The sequence below is a fragment of the Rhinatrema bivittatum genome, chromosome 5 (assembly GCF_901001135.1).
Source record: "Rhinatrema bivittatum chromosome 5, aRhiBiv1.1, whole genome shotgun sequence".
NCBI classification, from domain to species: domain Eukaryota; kingdom Metazoa; phylum Chordata; class Amphibia; order Gymnophiona; family Rhinatrematidae; genus Rhinatrema; species Rhinatrema bivittatum.
Window position 1 is genome coordinate 59582515 of NC_042619.1, and position 24630 is coordinate 59607144.

The window sequence follows — 24630 nt, forward strand, 5'->3', positions numbered from 1 at the left end:
AACATTATACTGTTTGACTAATGAAAATTAATTCTATACACTTTGGGGTAGATTTTAAAACATACGCGCACGTGTCCATGTGTGCACAGTTCCCGGTATGCGCACATGGACGCGCATGGTATAAAATCCATTGGCTGGTGCGCATGTGCGGGCGATGAATTTTCACAGTTCCTTAACCCCCTGGCTAACCTTCCTTCCCCTTTCTCTCTCCTCCCCACCCTCTAAACCTAACCTACCTTTCACCATTTTTTAAATTTTCTTACTTGCAGCTCCTCAGGGGCAGTGGCTAATGGCCCCTGTCCTGGCCGGCCTCCATCCTGCCCCGCCCCTCCCCACCCAGACCACGCCCCCCCCCCCCCGGCCCTTCGCTTTTTTAGGGCCTGGCACTTGTGCACATATTGCCACTTACGAGCCTGGCTGGGCCCTTTTGAAAACATACAGGGCCTGGCCAACGTGATTTTTACGCGTGCCGGGCTTTTAAAATCCGGCCTTTTATATTGAAATATTTTATGCCTTCTACGAAGAAACAAAAAGTTGAAGTAGTATAATCAAAATCACATACAATGAACTACCATACTATTACCAGGTGAGATGAGAGACCATTATAATGCACAGCTAAATGCCAACTTCTTTTCAGGCTGAATGAAGCTGAAGGATATAATCATTGGTCTCTAAATTTATGTTGCTGATTTCTTATTGAAAAAAGGCCTCTTGTGCAAAACTCAATCACAGAATGTATGTGAATAAAATATTGAATTCACTGTGCAGCAGCAGCAGGTTGAAACCAGACATAGGCCCCCTGTTTTTCCAAACTGCTACAGGGGAATTAAATCATTGTTCTGCCTGACATGCAGACTCGCCAACATACATCTGCTCGTAGAATCCTGTGTAAAAAAGAAAGGCTATATTTGTATCAAACAATGCCATGTGCAAAAAAACAGTCTGAATTGACACATGAAAGGTCCCAGCCTATCACACAAAGATAGAACTTAACTTTTACAAAAAAATAGAAGGAAATCAAAAAACACTGAACTGTTCAGTCACATTGCTGATTCCATAGGGTTAGATAGCACTGGATTTGTCAATAGGCATCCAATATTTTTGTGCCTAGGGTAGTAAACATTTAGGGGCGGATGTTCAAAGGGTTATGCGTGTAAGTTACGCGTGTAACCCCGAGAATCTATATCGCTCCATGGTGAGACCACACCTTGAATACTGTGTACAATTCTGGTCGCCACATCTCAAAAAAGATATAGTTGCGATGGAGAAGGTACAGAGAAGGGCAACCAAAATGATAAAGGGGGTGGAACAGCTTCCCTATGAGGAAATGCTGAAGAGGTTAGGGCTGTTCAGCTTGGAGAAGAGACGGCTGAGGGGGGATATGATAGAGGTCTTTAAGATCATGAGAGGTCTTGAACGAGTAGATGTGACTCGGTTATTTTCACTTTCGAATAATAGAAGGACTAGGGGGCATTCCATGAAGTTAGCAAGTAGCACATTTAAGACTAATCGGAGAAAATTCTTTTTCACTCAACGTACAATAAAGCTCTGGAATTTGTTGCCAGAGGATGTGGTTAGTGCAGTTAGTGTAGCTGGGTTCAAAAAAGGTTTGGATAAGTTCTTGGAGGAGAAGTCCATTAATGGCTATTAATCAATTTTACTTAGGGAATAGCCACTGCTATTAATTGCATCAGTAGCATGGGATCTTCTTAGTGTTTGGGTAATTGCCAGGTTCTTGTGGCCTGGTTTTGGCCTCTGTTGGAAACAGGATGCTGGGTTTGATGGACCCTTGGTCTGACCCAGCATGGCAATTTCTTATGTTCTTAATCCGCTCCTGTGCGCGCCGAGCCTATTTTGCATAGGCTCGGCAATGTGCGCAAACCCCGGGTCGCGTGTATGTCCTGGGGCTTGAAAAAGGGGGTGGGGAGTGGGCGTGGCAGGGTGGTCCAGGGGACAGGGCGGGGATGGGGCCGGAGCCTCCAGGCACAACGGTCATTTGCTGCTGTGCCCGGGATCGTGGGCCGGCTGTCGGCCGGCACGCGTAACCTACGCCTGCCTGGAGGCAGGCGCAACTTATCAGATAAAGGTAAGGGGGGGTTTAGGTAGGGCTGGAGGGTGGGTTAGGTAGGGGAAGGGAGGGGAAGGTGGGGGCGGCGGAAGGAAAGTTCCCTCCGAGGCCGCTCCGATTTCAGAGCGGCCTCGGAGGGAACGGAGGAAGGCTGCGCTGCTCGGCTACCCGTAAGGTGCACATGTGTGCACCTCCTTGTGCGCCGACCCTGGATTTTAACATGCGCACGGCTGCGTGCACATGTTATAAAATCGGGTGTAGATTTGTGCGCGCTGGGTTGCGCGCACAAATCTACACCCACGCGTACATTTTAAAATCTGGCCCTTAGGGAGAGCAGCTTGGCTAAAATTTGCTGCCTTACAGAGGAACTCTGCTACCTTATAACAAACCCTTGCAGGAGGTGGGGAGGTGAAAGCACCAAAAATGCCTATATAACCAGGGGTTAAAATACAAAATAAGACGGTAAACAATTTTTTTTATACTGATCTGAGTCCTGGGGCTGTAAGAAAACATTGCTGGGATGTAGCATATTTTATCTTCCTCTCACTATATATGTGACTTCCTGGGGGGGGGGGGGGGGGGGGAGAGGGGGTACTGTTGTGCCTCACATTGGAGAGGACTCTGGAGCTGTATGACAAGTTGGGAATGAGCTGCGGCTGATGGTTTACTGTTGTTACACTGTATTTGAATACTTTCTGATATGTATTGGGCGCAATGGACATGGTTTTCGTCTGCTGTGATGCGGGCTATACTGGCTGTCACTGTTTGTTTCCAATAAAGAAAAACATTATTTTCCAAAAAAAACAAACAAACAGCATTGCAGAGAACAGTGGTGGAAGGAAAAGAGAAACTGCAGAGAAACTCCAGGAAGTTGAGGAATCAGCTGTGAGAGTGTTTTTGTTTTGTTTTATTTTCCTCTCCCCATTCAGTTACAAAGGGTGGGCAGGACTGAATTACAGGGAGCTGAGAAGCAGGAGCAGGGCTGCAGATTTTGATTGTCATTTTGCTAGGGCAGTCCTGCTAAAGCTAGGGCTGATGGGAACTCCATGCTGAGGGATGTGCAAGAGGTTTAGCAGGTGGAGAGGATCTGGGACACAGACAGGAGAGCAGACTGCTGATACAGAGCTCTTTCTTGCAGCCTGTTTCTCTGGAATTGAGGCAAATGTGTTCATGCCTGAATGTTTAAGAGTGAATGAAGTTGTTTTGAGAGTACTTAATCCTAGGAACTCTAGATAAGGTGCAGAACACATGGTTTTGTTTTTTTTTTTCCCAGTTTAACTGAGATAAAACTGCTGAAAGAAGATATGGTGTGAAAGAAAAATAATTTTTAAATCACACTTTGATTTAATTGTCTATCCTTTATGAGTTATTTACCATAAACTTTCTGGGCTCATTCAGGTGCTTGTTTTAAACACCTGCTCCATCCTGAGTTCAGACAGAGGGAAAAGTAAACTGAGAGAGAGAGAGAAATTGCAGCCAGTGGCTGGTGGTAATGTTCATTTTATCAGAGTGGTTACTTTAAATGAAAAACAAAATCTTTGAACAGAAGAAAAGTGCTAGGGGAGATTCTGTGAATAACTTCAAGGAAAGCCAGCCTAGATTCTGAAAAGCCAGTGAAGTACATAGGGCAGTTTGAGAAACTGACATCAAGGACGTTTGTCTTGGAGAGAGACATTAACTGCTATCTCCTTATACCTGGTCATGATAGCAACTATTAAGAATAATTAAAGCTATGAGTCAGTCCTGAACATCTGAATAGCAGAAACAACAACAGAAAGGTATGAGTGAGAAAAGAAAGGGAAGGACAGTAGGATATTTCATCCTCTATCTTTGAATAAAATATATCTTTCCTGGAACTCATTTCTATTTTGAACCACAGAAATTAAGTGCAGAGAAGAGTATAATAGTATATGCAAGACAACACAAGAGTGAATAAGACTGCTCATTCCCTCTGTTAACCAGAGCAGGCTATCTTAATTTATTTATTTGTATTTTTTTAGATTTTTATATTCTGCTTTTCGGCACTTCAAAGCAGACTACATTCAGGTACTGGTAGGCATTTCCTTATCCCCAGAGGGCTTACAATCTGAGTTTGTACTTGAGCTAGAATGAGCTAAGAACTAAGATAGAACAAGTTCAATTAGATGGCGATGACACCACATGTAGCAACACTAGTAGTACATCTTGGAAGAGGGGGATGTGATAGAACAATTAGGGAACACATGTTTATGTTATTTAAAGATAGTCAGGAAACTTGCTATGGACAAGGAGATGGCTAGGAGAACCAAATTACAGACAGCGTGCTCAAAGGTCCAGAGGCCAGAGGCAAAGATTCATCAAGGCTCGACAGCGTGAGGAGACTGAGCAATACTAGACTCCACCTGGAAGAGCTAATGCCCAAATTTTAAAAGCCCAGCTTGTGAAAAAACTGGGGGATACACTCGTGGCCAGGCCTTGCGCGTTGAGCGCATTTTAAAAATGGCCCGGCCACGTGAGTATCTCCCAACAGGGCCGGCGGAACCACTAGGCGAGCTAGGCCTGTGCCTAGGGTGCCGAGACTTAGGGGGCGCCGCGGCAGGCAGCAGAATTTTGAAAGGGCAAAAAGTGCCCTTTCAAAATTCTGCCAGCCTTCGACTCGCCTAGATGGAGACCAAGCGCCGAGATTTAGGGTGCGCCGCGGCAGACAGCCAGCTTCCAACTCGCCCTGCCTCCCCTCCCCCCAGAGCCACCCTCCCGACGCCCCCCCTAGTGGTCCAGCTGAGGTCCCGAGAGCGATCTGCCGCTCCCGGGGCCTCTGCTGCCACTAAGCAAAATGGCGCCGGTGACCTTTAGCCCCTACCATGTGACAGGGGCTGAAGGTAACGGCGCCATTTTGCTTAGTGGCTGCCGAGGCCCCGGGAGCGGCAGATCGCTCCGGGCCCTCCGCTGGACCACCAGGGGGGGCGTCGGGAGGGTAGCACTGGGGGGGAGGCAGGGCGAGTCGGGGGCTGGCTGGCTGCCTGCCGCGGCGCACCCTAAATCTCGGTGCCTGGTCTCCGGCTGCACTTATCTTCCTTTCTTCGGCCACGTGATCAGCTAGACCGGCTGCGCCGATCTTCTTTCTGTATGTGTATGTGTATGTGATGTATATGTAAGAAAGGAATGGAGCTTCTGTGTGTGTGTGTGTGTGTGTGTATGTGATGTGATATGTATGTAAGAAAGGAATGGAGCTTCTTTGTGTGTGTGTGTGTGTGTGTATGTGTATGTGATGTATATGTAAGAAAGGAATGGAGCTTCTGTGTGTGTGTATGTGATGTGATGTATATGTAAGAAAGGAATGGAGCTTCTCTGTGTGTGTGTGTATGTGATGTGATGTATATGTAAGAAAGGAATGGAGCTTCTCTGTGTGTGTGTGTATGTGATGTGATGTATATGTAAGAAAGGAATGGAGCTTCTGTGTGTGTGTATGTGATGTGATGTATATGTAAGAAAGGAATGGAGCTTCTCTGTGTGTGTGTGTGTGTATGTGATGTGATGTATATGTAAGAAAGGAATGGAGCTTCTGTGTGTGTGTGTGTGTGTGTATGTGAGAAAGGAATCTGCCATTTTAAAAAAATGAAATGTGATAATACATATACCTCAACTTTTGTGCTGATTTTGTTGAAAAGTTGGATGAAAGATGAAATTACTAAATTTTAAGAATCCCTCTGCTGGAAAATAAAATTTAACAAAGTGGGTAGAGACAAATACTAAAGTAAAAAAAAAAAATTAAAGTATTTAAAATGTTCATCTCAGCAAAATCACAAATTTAAGATACTGATGCAGGTGGGGTTTTTTTTTTTTTAAGCATAATTTAAGCATGAAGACTAGAATAGCTCCAATCTGAAACAGTTTTGCTTTTTTTTTTTCTTTTAAGCCTTTAGAAAATGTATATTTTTAAATGACTAAGACTGGAGTCTTCCCATTTAAAAGGGAAGCTGACTAAGGATGTCTTTCTGTTCCATATCTCCCACATGAATAATCATACGACTGATAGTTTGAAGAAACACACTTGCTTTATTGCCTGAAAGCATAAAACAAGAGAAGGTGTAGGTGGCTGTCCCTTGGGAGGACAGAACCTGAAGGAAGGGTGTCATTTCGCCTTCTGATAGGAATGTGGTTTTCTTATTTAATGGTTGGGAGCATCACTTTCACTTTTAGTAAAAGTGAAAAATGCTGTAAGTCTGAAAGCAAGGTGCTTCTGTGAGTGTAATGTGTATGTGAGACAGGGAGAGTGATTCTGTATGTGTGTGGTGTATATGTGAGTCAGGGAGGGTGCTTGTGTGTGTCAGTGTGTGTGTGCGAGAGAGATGGAGCATGTTTTTGGCTGGCTTGTGGCTGTGAGAGAGGACATGTGTGTGATTGAGCCTGTTTGTAAGTGAGATAGAACGTGTGTGATTGAGAGCTTGTGTGTAAGTGAAATAGAGAGAGCATGAATGTGATTGAAAGCCTGAGTGTTAGTAAGAGAGAGCGAGAGCATTGTGTGAATGAGAGAGACTAGCCAGAGAGGTGACTGGTATGTGTGTGTGTGAGAGAGAGAGAGAGAGAGAGAGAGACTGGTTGGGGAGATGAGTGATGTGTGAGAGACAGAAACTGGTCCTGAGGGTGTGACGTGTGTGTGTGTGTGTGAGAGAGAGAGAAGAGACTGGTTATGGTCCCTAAGGAAGAGGACTGTGAGGACAGCTTCAGCAGCTACTGCTGCTTCTGGTATGGCCTGCAAGGGAAAGGAGTAGGAGAACTGCTGGAGAGGGGTAAGTAAAGGTGGCTTTTTAAGTTCATTTTTCTTGATTGACTACCATTTTAATTATTGGGTAGTATGTGATGTGTCTGCTGTTTGAAATATTTTATTGGTGTTTGGTAAAGCTTTCAAAATGTTCATTAATCTTTAATTATTGGATATTCTATTCATCAGCTGTTTTGAAATTATCTTATTTGTATGGTTTTATAATTATGATTAATGATTTGTAGATCTTTATATTATTGATTTGTTTCACAAGGAATGGTGAAAGTTTTGTTTTTCCATTGTTACACTGTATAGAGTCTGGCGTGATGCGTTTTACAGTTCAGTTTTTGTCTGCACATTTCTGTTTATACTTTATGTGGCTTTATTTGATGAGAAGTCTGTCTCTGCTCTGTATGTGTGACCATGATGAGAGATTCTGCTTGCATATAGTGTCTGTATAGGGATCATTAGCAATCGGGTTTGTTTTGTTTCCTCAGTAGGTGGTGTATTGGTATTCTAGGACCCAGTGTAATATTTAATCTTGCTTTTTCACAGGTAGGGTTATTGTTGTTTGAGTCCTTGGTGTTATTACTGTTATGTTACGATGGGATTGCAGTATAGATTTTGAGTGTCCTTTTGGCGGGGTTTTGTGTTAGTTCACAATGTGCCTGGCAGTGGAAGGTGTTTGTGCTACTGTTACTGTGAGGTGACACCAGAATTTGAAAATATCTTTTAGTATGATGAGCTGTAAGGGAAACATCCAAGCTCCATTGTTTAGGGGAATTTCAGTGGATGCACAGAGTTAGGGAACTGAAGATGCAGGATTTGTATTGACATTCTGTCCCTTCCTATAAATTCCAGACTTCACTCTCATAGCCACATAGAATTAGTTGAATGAGGCTATCAAATAATTTTATAGTGTGAAACTGGCCAGCTTTTTAAAATTACCCAGAAGAGCCTTTGAACTTTTTTATTAACACTTTTTTTTAATAACCAATTTGAAAGCACGATCCATGCTATAGAGGTGGGTGTGATGAAGAAATGTCATTTTGGCTCCCCCCCCTCCCAAATTTTTCTGTCTAGCGACGCCACTGATTTTCTGTGATCTTAAGCATTAGTACAAGAAGGATTAAGGGGGGATGCTGGAGAGGCACACAAATGCATTGGCCCCTGGGTGCCGGAGACCCTTGGTGCGCCACTGGGTGCGAGTCATATGGGGCCGCAAGCGGTGGCAAAGAGGAGTGGAGATTTGGCGGGCCGCGAGCAGTGCCCAACCTGTTTGTGACCGGAAAACCACACAGTCAACGTGATCGAGAATGAGGTAGGAATCGGGGCCGAGACCGGGGGGTGGCGGGGCAACAGGGGGGCGCAAGGGAGAAGGCTCGCCTAGGGCGCCAAATCCCCTTGCACCGGCCCTGTCTCCCAATAAGCGCAGAAGTGCCTGGCTCCATCAAAGGGGTAGGCCAGGGGCAGGGTCTGGGTGGGCAGGGATGGGACAGAGGCCAGCTGGGACAGTGGCCATTAGGCCCTGTCCTGGGGAAATGTGCACAGGCAGCCAGCCAGCGTGCGGAACTTACTTCATCTATTCAGATGAAGTAAGTTCCGCAATTTAAAAAAATGGCATAGAAAGGGGTTTTAGGGGTCTGGGAGGAGATGGGAAAAGGGAGGCAGAGTAGGAAGGCTTATAGGGAACTGCTCACATCGCCGCACGTATTTTTTTTTTTTAATCCCCCCTGCGCGTTGGACAACACCCGCCTGCATATGTGCATGGATATAATATTTTATAACGTGTGCGTCACCACGCGCATGTTATAAAATTGGCATGTCCATGAGCACCTGCTGGGAACTGCACACACATGGATGCGCGCGCGCAGGTCTTAAAAGCGACCCTTTAGTGATTCACAGTTCTTTCTGCATTGAATGTTATTTTCAAAAGTTTACAAGATGTTGACTTGCTGATTTACACTACTTGCTTGATGATCAAAATGGCTAAATAAACTGTTTTCTTTAATTTAACATTGAATTTATCTGAGTATTATACTTCTAAAGACCCTGCCTTCCCTCTCTACCTTGGGAGACTGGTTGGGTCCCTTGGTTCCTGTTATTGGAAGACCTTACAGAAAGGAGGGCAGATTTTCCTCTCATAACCTCTCTTTTGTGGACTGCCAGAGTAACAGCAGGCACCCCTTGTTCTAATAGCCACCTTAGCCACCATAGTGGAAGAGTCACTGCCCAAAAGTTACAGGGTACACCTAGAAGATGAAAAATCTTAAATCCATCCTTGGATTAAATGGTGTTAAATGAAAAAATCCATATCATTTTCTACAGTTCAGAAGAGATTACAAATCACCTCTTCTTTGTGGCACTTACACATGCTCAGAAGTGGATCATCATAGATCAGCGAACACAAGTTTTTTGCACAAGCAATGTTTGACAACAGGTGCCTAGTCCTTATTAATCTGGATGCAGCTACAAAACTCTCTTAACTGATCTCACATAGATATTTAGTGCATCTGATATAAAGTTGAGGACAGGGACACAGAATCACATAAATGACATTTACAATCAGTATATGTATTATGAAAAGTCTTTTGATAAACAAAGATGTTGCCATTCATATCCCTCCAGAGTGAAAGCACAAATATCACATCTTCAGCATGCATAATCACCACAATCCACAGGGATGGCATCAGTAAAGATGCTCTCCCAATATAGTCCCTAAGGTTAGCACAATGTACATAAATATGCCATCAAAGGAGCTTCTTTAAATATGGGATGCATGATAATACATGCCAATGTTGGTGTATGCTAGAGGCAATCACAGATGATATATTAGAATACCTAAGCACAAATACGTCATGTGGATGTGTGCATGGTGATTTATACTGCAGCAAATACACTCTATCGGAGTATAAAGCTCTATATGATATGCTCTCTTAATGAATTTAGGATACCCCTGCTGTAAAAGCCTGTGCCAAAAAAATAGATGCATTTCTTTCAAACTCCTAGAATGATGAGCAGTTTGGTGAAACACGGGGACTGTGTCAGGTTTGGATCTGCTGCTGCACAGTGCAATACATATTTTATTTGCATACATTCTGTGATTAATTTTTGCATAAAAGGTATTTTTTCAATAAGAAAACAGCACCATCTATTAGAGATTCGTGATTATACCTTTGAGTTTCATTCATCCTGAAAAGAAGGTGGCATTTAACTGCATTATGATGGTTTCTCATCTCACCTGAGTGCGTTAATAGAATGATAGTTTGTGTGAAATATTTTATGCCACAATTACCGTAATGCACCAAAAATATGGAACAAAAGACCACTATTCCTTCGATGTGAGCAGTGCTTCCTCACTTTTAAGAAAAAAGGAAAGGCCTGGCTCTTCAGCCAGGTATTTTATATTGACACCCCGTTTCTCTTGAGCTAAGTACCTGAACTTCTGTTTAAGGACCAAAAGTTATATTCACTATTGCCTAATACTGTAAAACTGTAATGGTGCACCCCACTGTAAGTTATCTTAGTTGTAATTGTCTGACTTAAATTTGTTGTAATCCCTGCGCAAGGGATTCGGGGTCTTTTCCAAGAAGATTGTGCTAATCTATAGCTTTTAACAGGAATCTGTAGGTCCGACTGTGTACATGGGTGTTATATATCTGTGTTTTGGACATGTACTGTATAGATCTCTTTGTTCTCTAACTCTTTTGAAGTTTTTCCAAAATAACTGATTAGAACAACTGCTGCAAATGTCGAGACTAATGGTGGATTTCTTATCTTTTACACTCACTACTACTAACTGTCATTTTATACATCATTCTCTCTCACATGTGGGACCACTTGCTCTATATTTCTCTAATCCTAAAAATATTCTTTTGGACACCACAAAATAATAACCCAAATTTGCATGAATTTCATAAATGTCATGTTTTGTAGATCAGCAGAATATAAATGCTTTAAAATAAATAAAGAAAAACAAATCATACAACCATTATCTCAGACAGCAAGCAAAATACTACTATAGATAAGAATGTGTGCCCAAAAAGTTAAAAATATACTTGTATCTATAAACTCTATAAAACTGATGTGCAGGTTATACTGTAAACAAGTTTTACCATAAACTGAATCTGGGCAATTGCCAGGTATTTCAGCTCTGAACATTCTGTTTGCAGGGCTACAAATTGTATCTGTGACCTTGAAGGGTTCAAGCTCATGTTAGGAGGAAAAGAGAAGAAGTGTGAGCTGTTGAGGAATTTGTGAAGGAAACAGGGACTGTGGGCTATGAAGGCTATAGACGGGGCCATCTAACAGCCCAGAAGCCTATAATGTCTGTATTTTCCAACAAGCTATGTCCTGATCTAATAATGGAGTATAACTTGCTCTTTGTCTCTCTCTACTAGTTTCTGATCATACTAGGAAAAGGGGGGAACAGGGGACTGTGAAGCGAGAGCTGAAATACAGTATGTTTCTCAGTAAACTTAAGCACAAAACTATATGCTATAAATCATAAATGGATAATGGTATTTCTCTCTCATAAGGGACTAAATTATCCCTTTGCATGATACATCAAGATGACTTCCACAAGATTGTCCCCACCCACTAATATACTTGGTGAGGGGAATAAATACTTGTCCACAGAGCAACAGAAAGGCCCAGGACTGAAAGGAGGAAACACCAGACAGTACCCAAAGAATGTGTATGTTAGCAAATTCTATCTTTTTGAGACAGAAACAGCCAAGGTAAGCAGGCTGTAAATAATAAAAAGTATTTTTTGTGTGAGAAAACTCAGAGTCGAGACTGATTCTTCTGACCTCTGATACCCTCCCTAAAGCCAGGTTCTGTCCCATGCTTTCAGACAGACACAATCTCTATTAGTGCATGCTTTTGATGAAATCTCACATGGTTTAATCACTTATAGAGTCCATTCCTCTATACAGCTAAAGACAAAGGGACCGATGCAAAAAAAAACAAAATATGTGCTGAAAGTGGGTGCTGAGTGTTCAGCACCTGCTTTCCTAAAGTGCGCCCAGGCACCTGTCCTGGTGGCACAATGCAATGGGGATGCATGTTAGCATTCCGAGACATTAGCATCCCGATGCCTCTGAGAAAAATTAGCTACAACTCCTGAGTTGAAGGTAACTTTTTAGAAAAAATAAAGCATACATTATTTTAGTAAAGCTGTGTTATTTTGATTGCATGAAATAAGGTATGAAAAAGCTACTTTGCATACATTTGCAATGCAGCTCATTAAGTACATGCAGTTTTTTAAGGAAAATATTACCTCATTAAGCATACAGTATTTCATGATAAATATTGTTACTTATGATAAATGCTATTTTTTCGCATGTTAAATGCTTATCACAGCTTAGAAAATATAATGTCTGTATTCAGCTGCCATGTGGCTCTGTTAGACAATCCTACTTAACTCGCTAATTAATATATATTCAGTTGTGTAGCCACACCACTTAATATACCCAGCCAGTTATGTATAACTGGCTAAATTTAGGACAGATCTATGGCTCGACCAGAGTTGGCTATATAATTCAGCCAGCCTATTTCAATTTAGCTGGTTAATTTATCTGGCCACTTGACTCCTCCCCAATGTGCCCATTTTCTGCCCCTGCCTTAGTCAGCTAATACCTTAGCTGGCTTAGCCACTTATCCAGTTAAGTGGTGCCCACTGACTATATTTGGATATTCAGCAGTGCCACTTAAGTGGCTAAGTACCATTGTGAGTATTAGAGATGTGCATTGTTTTTTGTGTTCGTGTCGTTCTTCGTTTTTCGGCCGCCATGGAAAATGTCATTTTTTTTTGGTTCGGGTCTTTTTTTTCGCGAAAAATCGATTTTTAGTTAGTGCGCGCTAACTCCTGTTAGCGCGCACTAACAAAAACCGTTACTTTTTGTTACTTTTTGTTAGTGCGCAGTAACGGGAGTTAGCACGCACTAACGGGAAGTTAGCGTGCACTGACTCCCGTTAGTGTGCACTAATCGGAAAAATGAATTTTTGCGAAAAAATGGGAGAAGCCTGATTTTTTTCGGGCTCCCTGAAACATGCCGAATTGGACAATTTCGTTGCAATTTTCCAATTCGGCAAAAACGAATGCACATCTCTAGTGAGTATCAGGCTCTATACTAATTTAGATGCCTATTTTTAGCCAAACTTAGAAATTTAAGAGGTCAATATTCAGCAGACTTGTGGACAAACTCAAGGTTTCAAATTCCATGCCACTTGCTCTGGATAAATTTTGCAGATAAGTCTTACTTGTCTAATGCTTACCTCGATAAAAAAGTATAAGACGAGGAAGTATTCCACAGTGGCTGATATTCAGTGCTACCCATATCCGTTTAGTTAGATAAGGCTGGTCATGGTGTTAAGCAGATCTAAAGTGTTATGGCAAACTTGCCAGGTTAACTTTAAACCTTACTTATTTCCTGCCAAATGTCTCTGCTAAAAAGTAACTCAGATAAACCTATTTGGGAAACTTTAGAACATTTTTTTCTCTAACCAGACTTACTGGCTAGGTTTATCTGATTAGTGCTCAATATCAATTTATTTTAAATAAGAAAAAGAAATAGACAAAAAAAATTAATAGAAAGTTATAATTCAGTACCAGACACAGTGGTGTCACAAAATATATCTTTAAAATAAGTATTTTTTTGAAGAGAAAGGGCATCAAATGGGCTGCTGAGATTACATAATCTCACAGCGCCTCATGCATTATTGTCATCATCTGCACCAAGTCTTTTTTGTTTTTCTTTTATATATTCAAATTGCTGATTTATGTGAATCAATACTGAGTCCAATATTTAAAGTGGCACTTAAGGCCTCATTTTCCATCCGGATCGCACGCGATAAGGGACGTTTCGCACTCGAAAAGTCCCTTATCGCGTGCGATACTGAAATGGGGGTGGAGTCCACCCCGAAGAGGAGGAGTCGGGGCGACATCGGGGCCGACTCTGCGAAGACGCCGCGGACGACGAAAAGGTAAGGCCCTTTTCGCGTCTGAGTTCACGCCCAATAGCTACACCTTCTATGGTGGCGCTATTGGGAGCGAAACCGGCAGCGATCGCACCACGACTGTGTGATCACTGCCAGCTAGCGCAGGCCCACCCCCCGTTTCGGCCCCTCATTCCCTAAAGTATCGCAGGCCTGCAATACTTTAGAAAATGAGGCCCTTAGCTGGCTAAGTGGCACCGCTGAATATCAGGCTACAGTCAGCAGGTACCACTTAGCCTCCTAAGTGGCTTAGCCAGCTAAGTTTTCTGCTGGACAAGTCAGGGGCAGGGAATGGGTGGATTGGGAAGAAGTCAAGTTGGCTGGATAAATTAACCAGCTAACTCGATATTTAGTTAGCCAGCTGATTTATCTGGCCATTTCTGATGAGGCTAAAGGGACTCCCTAAAGTTAGCTGGTTACATAACCAACTAATGTTTAGATAACTGGGTATATTCAGCTGGTTATATATAACTGGCTAACTAGCAGAGTTGCATGGCAGCTGAATTTGTACCTTTCTTTGTCTACACTTCATAAATGTTTAAAATAGTCCATGAGAGATGAATCACAGCACTCAGATGCAAAAAGACACTTAGCTTAAAATTTTCCACAGTTTGTTGCCTCCATGTCATACTGCCTCATAATTGTGAATCTTTCATACTTTTCCCACATCAGTGTTTCAGCTGATGCTGCATCAGGGGACCTATAAATTTAAAAAACCAACACTGTATTGGTGTCTTTTTATACTAAAATCAGACTTACAATCACACGCAAAGACAAATATCGCATGACCAACTTACATTTTCTTATATATATCACATCTCATTCACTGGTAATTCTCTACATTATATTACAAAACATACTATCCATCAATCAACATATTAACCATTCAGTTTCTGCACTAATTCCATTGGCAGTTACACTCTGTAAATTGAAAATCCAATGTTTTTCATTCTTAGAAGTTTACCATTCAAATCATCACCATGAAGAGATGATTTGATGCAGTCAGTAAAGCTCCACCACATTTCCTCAGCTGAATGGTGAATCTCAATACAATGGTCAACCATCAGAGCGTCACTTTTCATCATAGTTCTGCAGCTCCAATATTCAATTATTCTTCTCCAAAATTCTCTTCTAGTTTTATCTATGAAAAGAATGTAGCATGGACAAACCACTATATAAACAACATGAGACATCTTGAATGGGATACAAATCTAGCAAAAATGGGCTCGCTGTTATTAAATTGTAATTCTAGTCCCACCAAGGGAAGAGCGAAGAGACGGATTGGTTGCCGGTGATATTAGAGAAGAAAGAGAAGATGCTTGGGGGAGAAATGCAATAAGGAAGTGATAGTAGGAAGTGTCTACTGTGATCAGAAATAATGGACTATTACAAATGGTTCATAAGATGGTGTTTCCCCCAGGCAAGCATGCATTCCTCATGGTAGTAAGCATCTGATGACCAAGTTCTGCCAGCTGTAGAGGCCGGAGCCAGAACTTATTCAGCTGATCTGGGAGGAAATGCAGTTTGAAGAGGATACATATTCATATGTATCATTGGGTCTGTTAGTATATACCAAAGTCTAGTTTTTGAATGTAACATTGCAATGGAGTGTTGGACTAGTACTTAGACACCATGTACATGGGACGACATTTTTCAGGGAATATATCTCATACATTAAGATGCACATATGTATGTAATTAGAACGTCATGAAAACTGAGCAAAGATAAGACTTGCAAGGCAGAAATGTTATAAATATGAGCATAAATACAAGTGTAAGTTTATATCACACATACAAAGTTTTAGGTTTCCACAACATACTAGTCACTATATGTGTTCTCTTAACCAGTATCGATGGTAGGTCAGTTATTTCACCCATATTTCTATTCTTTTGTCCTTTTCTTGCTCTCTTTGTCACTTCACATTTTTGGCCCTATCACTCCTAATATCTCTTTGACAATAGCTATATATACTTTGGTTGTAGCTGTTTTCTCGCTACCATCATGTGATTTTGCAGCTTAATATGTAGGCTTACATCATTTTATGTATCATGGAAAACAAAATTCTATGCTATGTGTAGAATTATGACCAACTTGGACTCTCTATTTCTACCCTACAGGTGAAGGTCACACTGCCAATTAACTGTCATGTACATTGTGCTGACTCATGAGCTTCATTGTACACTCAAGTTTACTTGTATATTTGCAGGTTAAAAATGACCATGCAAACTGCGGTGGAGCCGGAGATGGCAGATGAGGCTTTGCCATCCCCGGCTGCCCACAGTCGCGAGGAAGGATGAACCAGGAGTGGGAGCTGGATGCCGAGGGTAAGTGGGCCCAGACTTGGGGCTGCCGCAGATGGGACATGCGACAGTTGGATTTGGAACAAGAACTTTGGTGCTGGATTTGGAGTTGGAAGCTGGAACATGAAGCTAGAATTAGGAGCACAGAGTGAAAACTGTAACTGAAATTCCAAGCAGAAACTAGAATTAGAGGCATAGAGCAGTGACTGGAATTGAAGCTTCAAGCAGAAACTGGAACTGCGAACTTGGAGCAGCCTTGGGACTTGGCAATGAGAACTGGAGTTGGACTTACGGGTACAGGAAACTGCGGCAGGAGCTTTACATGGGAACTGGAACTCAACACAATGGCTGGAACTGCAACTTGATGCAAAGGATGGGACTGAGCTTGAAACAAAGGCAGGGACTGCAGGTTAGCATTTGGCAGACGAACAAAGCAGAAGCTAGAACTTCAAGCAAGTAGCAGAGTTTAACCGTGGAAGGATGGAGCTTACCTTACCAGAGAGCTTGAATAGCCTTCGGGTTGCTGTAAACAAGCTGCTTTTCCCAACTCCCCTTTTAGCCTAGCTTTTGTCGATCCAGTCCTTGTGAGCTGGTGGGGTGGTCATCTTCTCCATTTTTGGTTTATCATATTTCCTGGCCCTGCTAACTTCCAATCCCTTGGTTGGTTCTGTTGCTAAGAATCTGTCCCTTCATGTCCCAGCTGTTGCCGGTTCAGACCCAGCTAGCATCGTCCCCTGAAGCTACCTAAGAAACATATGCTGGTGTCCCCTCTTGAAAGGGAAATGATATACTGCAATCTGAAGCATTTCCTTTCCCTGAATGTGAGCGTGAAAGTGGAATGTTATATGCATATGAAAAGTCTGAATTTGATAGCCAAGTGCCTTGTGTCCTACTATGATTCCTATATCCTGTGGCACTCCCCCATTTTGAGCAATTTCAGAAGGGCAAATATAGCCTAGAATGACTTGACAGCAACTACTATCCTCTTATCTCTTCTGTATAGTCACTCATACTAAGGAATTTAAAGTGTTATGAGAACTGCTGTAACCTAGACAAAATTAGTACCTGGCTATGAATGCATAAACTACAAGTTAATCCACAAAAGTCAGAAGCCATATGATTTGGGAAATGTAAATCAAATATAAAATTAATTCCCTCCATGAATAATGTTCTTATACCTTTAGTTGAGGGTGTTAAATTCTCAGGATACAGCTCAATAGTTTGCTAACAATGTCAAAGCAGATTTCAACCTTATCTAAGTCTGTTTTTAACAGCCTGAAAATGATTCACATATTATCACTCTTCTTAGCTAAATCAAATCTAAAAATGTTAACCAGTGGTTTTGCTCTATCATAAATTGACTATTGTAATGCCCTATATTTGGATAATACAAAGAACAATTTAAAACTGATAACCAACTAACTCCACTCCTCTTGTGAATGCCTACTCCCCATCCCTGGAATGCCCCAACTTAACTGGCTATAATCTAGATAAATAACTCTTTATCCAGCTAGAATATGTCAGGTTAAGATTTTTTAAAATAGTTTCTTAACCATTTAGACAGATTGAACATCTACTTCATAGTGTCACAGTCCTCTGTCATGCTTATTAAACCCTTTTCAAGGGATAGGCCAGTATTTCTTGAAAATCTTCTAACCCCTTATAAACCAACTAGAGTCTTAAGATCCTCTCAGAAAGATTTATTAAGACTCCCCAAAATACATTTTTCTTGAGGGTACCAGAGAGTTCACCTTTCAAGTATTAGGCTCCTCTAATCTGCAATTCCTTGAATTCTTACTTTCTTATTGAGAGTGACTTTTTAATATTTAGGAAGATGATTAAAACTTGTTTATTTAAACAAGTATTCCAATGAGCTTTAAGTATTAAAAGTGAAAATTAAGAGCTAATAGTAACCAACTATCTGAATGCATTTCCTTGATTTTGTCTGGTGCATTAATTTTGCATATTGTCCTACATATGAACATAAGAACATAAGATATACCATACTGGGTCAGACCAAGGGCCAATCAAGCCCAGTATCCTATTTCCAACTGTAGCCAATCCAAGACACAAGTCCCTGGCAAGTACCCAAACATTAGATAAATTACAAGCTACTATTGCTTATTAATTACCGTAATAGCAGTTTATGGATTTTTCCTCTAGGAACTTATCCAAACCTTTTTTAAATCCAATTATACAAATTTCTGTAACCACAACCTCTGCCAATGAATTCCTGAGCTTAACTATGCATTGCGTGAAAAATAATTTTCTCTGATTAGTTTTAAATGAGCTACTTGCTAACTTCATGAAGTGCCCCCTAGTCCTTCTATTTTCCAAAAAAGTGAATAAACTGATTCACATTTACCCGTTCTAGACCTTTCATGATTTTTGTAGACCTCTATCATATCCCCCATCAGTCATCTCTTCTCCAAATAGAACAGCCCTAACTTCTTTAGCCTTTCCTCTTAGGTCAGCCGTTCCATCCCCTTTATCATTTTGGTCGCCCTTCTCTGTACTTTCTCCATCGCAATTATATCTTTTTTGAGATGTATCAACAAGACTTGTACACAGTAATCAAGGTGCGGTCTCACAATGGAGCGATACAGAGGCATTATGACATCCTGAGTTTTATTCACCATTCCCTTCCTAATTATTCCCAACATTTTGAGTGCAGCAGCACACTGAGCTGATGATTTCAACGTATTATCCACTGTGACACCTAGATCTTTTTCCTGAGTGCTAGCTCCTAATATGGAACCTAACATCACCTTGCACTTGTCCACCTTATATTTCAACTGCCATTTAGATGCACAATCTTCCAGTCTCCAAGGTCCTCTTGCAATTTATCACAACCCACTTGTGATTTAACTACTCTGAATAATTTTGTATCGTCTGCTAATTTTTCATCCCTTCTGGTGTATCTATGCTCTTACAGATTTTCATATCACCTGTAAACAAGCATACATTTTCTTCAATTTTCTCAGAAATGTTGCTATCAAAGATATTGAAAATAGTGCTGCTATTGACAAGCCCTGGTGTATCCCACTAGTCACACTCCCTTCACTGGATTGGACGTTGGTGGCTTCATCAAAGAAAGGCCCAGGCACAAGGCTCAATGGTATTTGGAGGAAGATATTCAGGGGGAAGGGAGAGAATGAGAAGGTGAAGTGAAGGGAAGGGAAGAGAAGTAAGGACAGATGGGAGGGCAAGAGGAAAAAATGGGTATGGCAGAGACACAAGCAGAGATGCCTGGGAACCCTGGCTCTCTTGTTTCTCAGCAATTCAAATCAAAAGGACAAGATATGTCTCTCCCTCCACCCTTCCTACTGCTCAGCCAACTTCAAGGTGGTTTTCCACCAACTACCCCAGCCCTCTTGCTGATTTGAAATGCCCTATGTGACCCCCTCTTTTCACAAGTTTGAGGACCCCTGCAAAAGACTGAAGTTTGAATCCCGCTATTTACATGGATGTATGTTTTTAAGATAGGTAAGAAACATATGTGCTTTCAAGACATTGCAGATATTTGCATATAAAGAAACATATGAGTATTTTCTAATCTGCATTAAAGTGATATGCACAGATTATAAAATATAGTAGTAGATTTCCATAGTACCATAATTATACATATATGGGGCCATGCTGAATTATTTGAAAGTTATCCTCTAAGGGTATGCCCTGCTAAACTTTGCTTCATTTTTTCTTAATTGTTTTTTTTCATTTGGTTTGCTGTTTGTTTCATTTCATTTAATGAAATGAAAGCAGAGGGCAAAAAAAACAACAACAAAAAAACAGAAAGAAAATTGTGGGTCCAGGCCGCTTGAGCACCCGCTGTTAAAGTTTGAAAATGAAAGCGCCCCAGGTCTTGTTGCATGCTCCCTGAGCCTTCCCAGGCTTCGATCCCACTTTTTATCTCGTCCATAGGTCTTAAATAGTCGGGGGCAACTCCTAGTCCTTACTGCTTCACTGCTGCTGATTTTAGGGTCAACGAGCAGCCATTTTGAATACCAACAGTGCCTGCCATTGAAGACCACAGATGGGGAAGATGTTGAATGGAGGAATCGGAAGGGGCTGCGAGGGATGTCCCCATGCTGGAAGTAGGCTTCATTTAGGGCATTAGCAGGTTGTTTTTGTTTTGTTTTTTTAACTAGGGAAGAGGGCAGATGGCTGAACTTCCTTTTCTTTTTTTTTTTTTTTTTTAATGAAACAAACAATATTGAATTTTTTTTTCCCATTTTATTTTAAAGACAAAACAAAATGGGAAATGTCATTAACATTTCTTACTTTGTTTTAAACCAATGCACATCCCTACTTAATACAGCTTCATTTTGAGGCAACCCCACTCGATTTTTCTAATGCTGTGGTGGCCTGACAGCTAAGACATGCTTAAACACAGACAAAACAACAAAGTAAAAGTAGAGGCAAGGTGTAAATGTGCCCTATCTGGCATTATTTATTATACAAAGAAAAATCTTCAATGAAAAAGCTCTTAAAAAAAAAAAAGAAAGAATGCACTGTCACAGCAGGGAAACACACAAATGCTCTTAACATCTAGGATAAAGTAATGTGGTTGCTGTGTTAGTTCACTTGCAGGGTCATTCATCAAAATGCGTTAGAGCCCTAATGTCCACCATAACGCAGATGTTATTTATCGGATCACGCGCTGACCCTGCAATTTTCCGAAATGTATTCAAGTGGGCGGATTTTAGGAGTAGTAAATAAAAATGAGAAATGCTAATACAATAGCAGCCCATTTGATGTCCTTTCTCTTAAAAAAAAATACTTATTTTAAAGATATATTTTGGGACATCACTGTGTCTGGTACTGAATTATAACTTTCTATAAATTTTTTTTGTCTACTTCTTTTTCTTATTTAAAATAAACTGATATTGAACACTAACCAGATAAACTTAGCCAGTAAGTCTGGTCAGAGAAAAAAAATGTTCTAAAGTTTCCCAAATAGGTTTAGCTGAGTTACTTTTTAGCAGAGACATTTGGCAGGAAATAAGTAAGGTTTAAAGTTAACCTGGCAAGTTTGCCGAAACACTTTAGATCTGCTTAACACCATGCCAGCCTTATCTAACTAAACGTATATGGGTAGCACTGAATATCAGCCACTGTGGAATACTTCCTCGCCTTATACTTTTTTATCGAGGTAAGCATTAGACAAGTAAGACTTATCGGCAAAATTTATCCAGAGCAAGTGGCATGGAATTTGAAACCTTGAGTTTGTTCACAAGTCTGCTGAATATTGACCTCTTAAATTTCTAAGTTTGGCTAAAAATAGGCATCTAAATTAGTATAGAGCCTGATACTCACAATGGTACTTAGCCACTTAATTAGCACTGCTGAATATCCAAATATAGTTAGTGGGCACCACGTAACTGGATTAGTGGCTAAGCCAGCTAAATTGGGATTTTGTAAATAATTTCTAATGAAACATGTGGCTAGATATCAGAAGGGTGAAGGAAACTCCAGTGCACTGAAACAGTTTCAATGTGGCACCAAAACCAGTATGAATAGCCCAAGGATCTGTAATGGGGCAAAACGGAACCAGCAAGGGCAGGTGTTCTCCATGCAGTAAGAGTGGCAAGGAGCAAAGCAACTGCATGAGTGGCAAGTAGTCCTCAAAGCTCCAAAACAGGGGCAAAGAGCATCAAGAACAATGGAATGAACCCCCCCCACCCCCAAATCATCACTAGAGGGGGCAAAGTGGCACCACACGTGGCATGAACAGCTCAACGCACATGAAAGGGGAATGAAGCACCAAAAGCGGCATGGGAATCTCAAAGCTCCATGAGAGGTGCAAAGTAGCCACCCATAGCCACCCCAAGGCTGAAAATGAGGAACACAGAGCACCAACAAAATTGGTTCAAATTCCTAGGCAGGGGAAAGCAAGAGGAAATCCCTGGAGGAGGCCTGATATAGAGGCTAGCAGCTCAGGCTTGGATTTGGTCCTCCTCTTTGCTGAGGTATAACCTCAGCCCTGTTAAAATCATCTGCTGCCTCACTGGAGGCTAAGATTATATTAACAGTATTTGGGCCCCCAGTCAATCAGGTTTTCAGGATATCTGTAATGAATATGCATATTTATTTACATGTACTGCCTCCTATGTAAATAAATACTGTATTTCTCATGCATATTTACCAGGGATATACATTTAACCCAACTGGCTGCAGGAGAGAGGTTGCCAAGGACCAGCTTGAGAATCCCTGGGCTAATACACCACTGACTAGAAGTCCCAAATTCTCTTTGGCTACTTAGCTCTTTGATATCTTTGATATCCTCTGATTTATAGAATTGAAGAAACAATTCTTCCTTGGAATAAGTTTTTGAAAATACAGCCTCCATTACCTGACAAGCAGTAATCATGGAGGAGTGTGCTGCTGGTTTTGGGTGTTACATTTCTTCTGCTTCTATCCTTGCCCCTTCTCTGCTAACATCAGCCTTGGATGGCTCTCCTACCTTTTTCCACCGCTCCAAAGAAAGAGAGAGAGGGGGAGAGGAACAGGCAGTGGTGGTACATGCTCTCCCAATTTTGATTTGTTATGAGTTGAGCAGGTTTCCATCTCTGGTTTTCTGTGGCAAAAAAAGTCCCTTTTAAGTTTAGGGATAAGACTCCCTTTTTTTTCTCACTGCTGCTATTGCTTATACTTTCCATTAGCTGGACTGGCTTTGCAGCAACACAAACTTTACTGATCCACCATTTGCTCACTGCCATTTTCTCCTTTCCTCTTTGCTTGCAGTGGCAAGATGATGTTGTAAGTAGTTACTGGATTTTTTGATATCACAATATAGTTTATTTTTGTAATTTACCACTTAGCAGTACCACTCTAATACTGACAGCATCTGTCACACACATTCAATCAAGCTAACAAACTGAGTTCACTTCAGTGCATAGCAAGCAATGCCAACCAGAATACCTGATTTACTAAGACAATAACTTTTAAATAGGCGCACGGGCACACACATGTGCATCTGCTCGTCTGTATGTCCCCAAGGACACAGCCATTTTAAAACATGCACGCATATTATAAAATAACCCAACTGTATGCACATGTGCATGCAATTTTAAGTGGACATGCACAAATGCTGCTTCTACTGTGTAAGTGGGGGTATTTTAAAAGACATGCATGCTGATATCATTCCCAGCTCATCCAGGTATGGAATAGGACTTCCAAACCCCTCTATTTCCTTCTCCCCAGTTAGCCACGACCCTTAAAACCCCACCTATCTTCCTGATTATCTTTATTTTATAACTTACAGATCATCCATAGCAAAAGTAAACTTATGCAGGAGGGGACCCTGGTGCGCGCATGTGTGCATAAGTATTTATGTGCAAATTTCTATGTGAAATCCAGGAATGTCCATGCCCCACCCAGACCTCGCCCACACCATGCCTCTTTTTTGGAACTTTTCATTTGTGCACATATGCACAAACACTGGCAGCTTTTAAAATCACATGCCAGTCTGACTTGTGTGCATATCTCCCGGTTTTGGCTCAGTTTTTGCATAGACACAAAATGGGAGAATAGCCTTAATGAATCTGGCTCAGAGTTAGCAGCTTGCCAGTCAAACAATCTCAGCTGTCTGTCTGGCTGTCCCTCACAGTATATACAGAAATTACTCTCTCACACACACACACACACACACACACAGTGTATATGCCTGTGTATTGCTGACTAACTTCTTTTGAATACACAAAAAAGAAGAGGATCAGAAGGTTCATCTTCACACCATTCCCAGCAGGCCCCAGGAGAGGACTCCAATGGTCACACAGATGGATCCAGCCTTCAAACTCCACAGCCCCAGCTTCCAGAGGCTCCACACCCCTTGCTGCAGAAGAGGATGGCACGCGCATCTCAAACTTCCTTGCTATACCTTATCTGTTTTTATTTGGTTTTATAAAGGAACATAAGAACATAAGAACATAAGAAATTGCCATGCTGGATCAGACCAAGGGTCCATCAAGCCCAGCATCCTGTTTCCAACAGAGGCCAAACCAGGCCACAAGAACCTGGCAATTACCCAAACACTAAGAAGATCCCATGCTACTGATGCAATTAAAAGCAGTGGCTATTAGGGATGTGAATCGTTTTTTAACAATTTAAATTATCGTCCGATAATTTTAAAATCGTCATTAATCGGTAAGGGACGCGATACAGTAGGAATTCCCTCAATTTATCATGAAAAATCGTTAAATCGAGTACGGGAATTATTTGGGGGGAGGGTGGGAAAACCGGCACACCAAAACAACCCCTAAACCCACCCGACCTTTAAAACCAATCCTTTACCCTCCCCCACTCTCCCGAACCCCCCAAAATGTTAAATTACCTGGTGGTCCAGGGGCCGGGGGGGGGGGGGGGCCCGGCGCGATCTCCCACTCTTGGGCCATCGGCGCCATTTTGGCTACCACTGATAAAAATGGCGCCGATGGCCTGATAAAAAAAAAAAACCACCCGACCCTTTACAAATTACCCCTTTGCTTCTCCCACCCTCCCGACCCCCCAAAAACCTTTTACGT

The 24630-nt window shown here is 41.6% G+C and overlaps 1 protein-coding gene and 1 long non-coding RNA gene across 5 annotated transcripts in view; one reads left to right on the top strand and one right to left on the bottom strand.

Moving 5' to 3' along the window:
• Positions 1-24630, top strand: part of CNTN5 (contactin 5) — a 2626638-nt gene that overhangs the window by 855573 nt on the left and 1746435 nt on the right. The window lies entirely within an intron of this gene.
• The window catches only part of LOC115091978, a 234768-nt gene continuing 224249 nt past the window's right edge, over positions 14112-24630 (bottom strand). The window contains exon 3 of the long non-coding RNA XR_003856868.1: positions 14112-14508. This is a non-coding gene — a long non-coding RNA (uncharacterized LOC115091978). The remainder of the gene's footprint in view (positions 14509-24630) is intronic.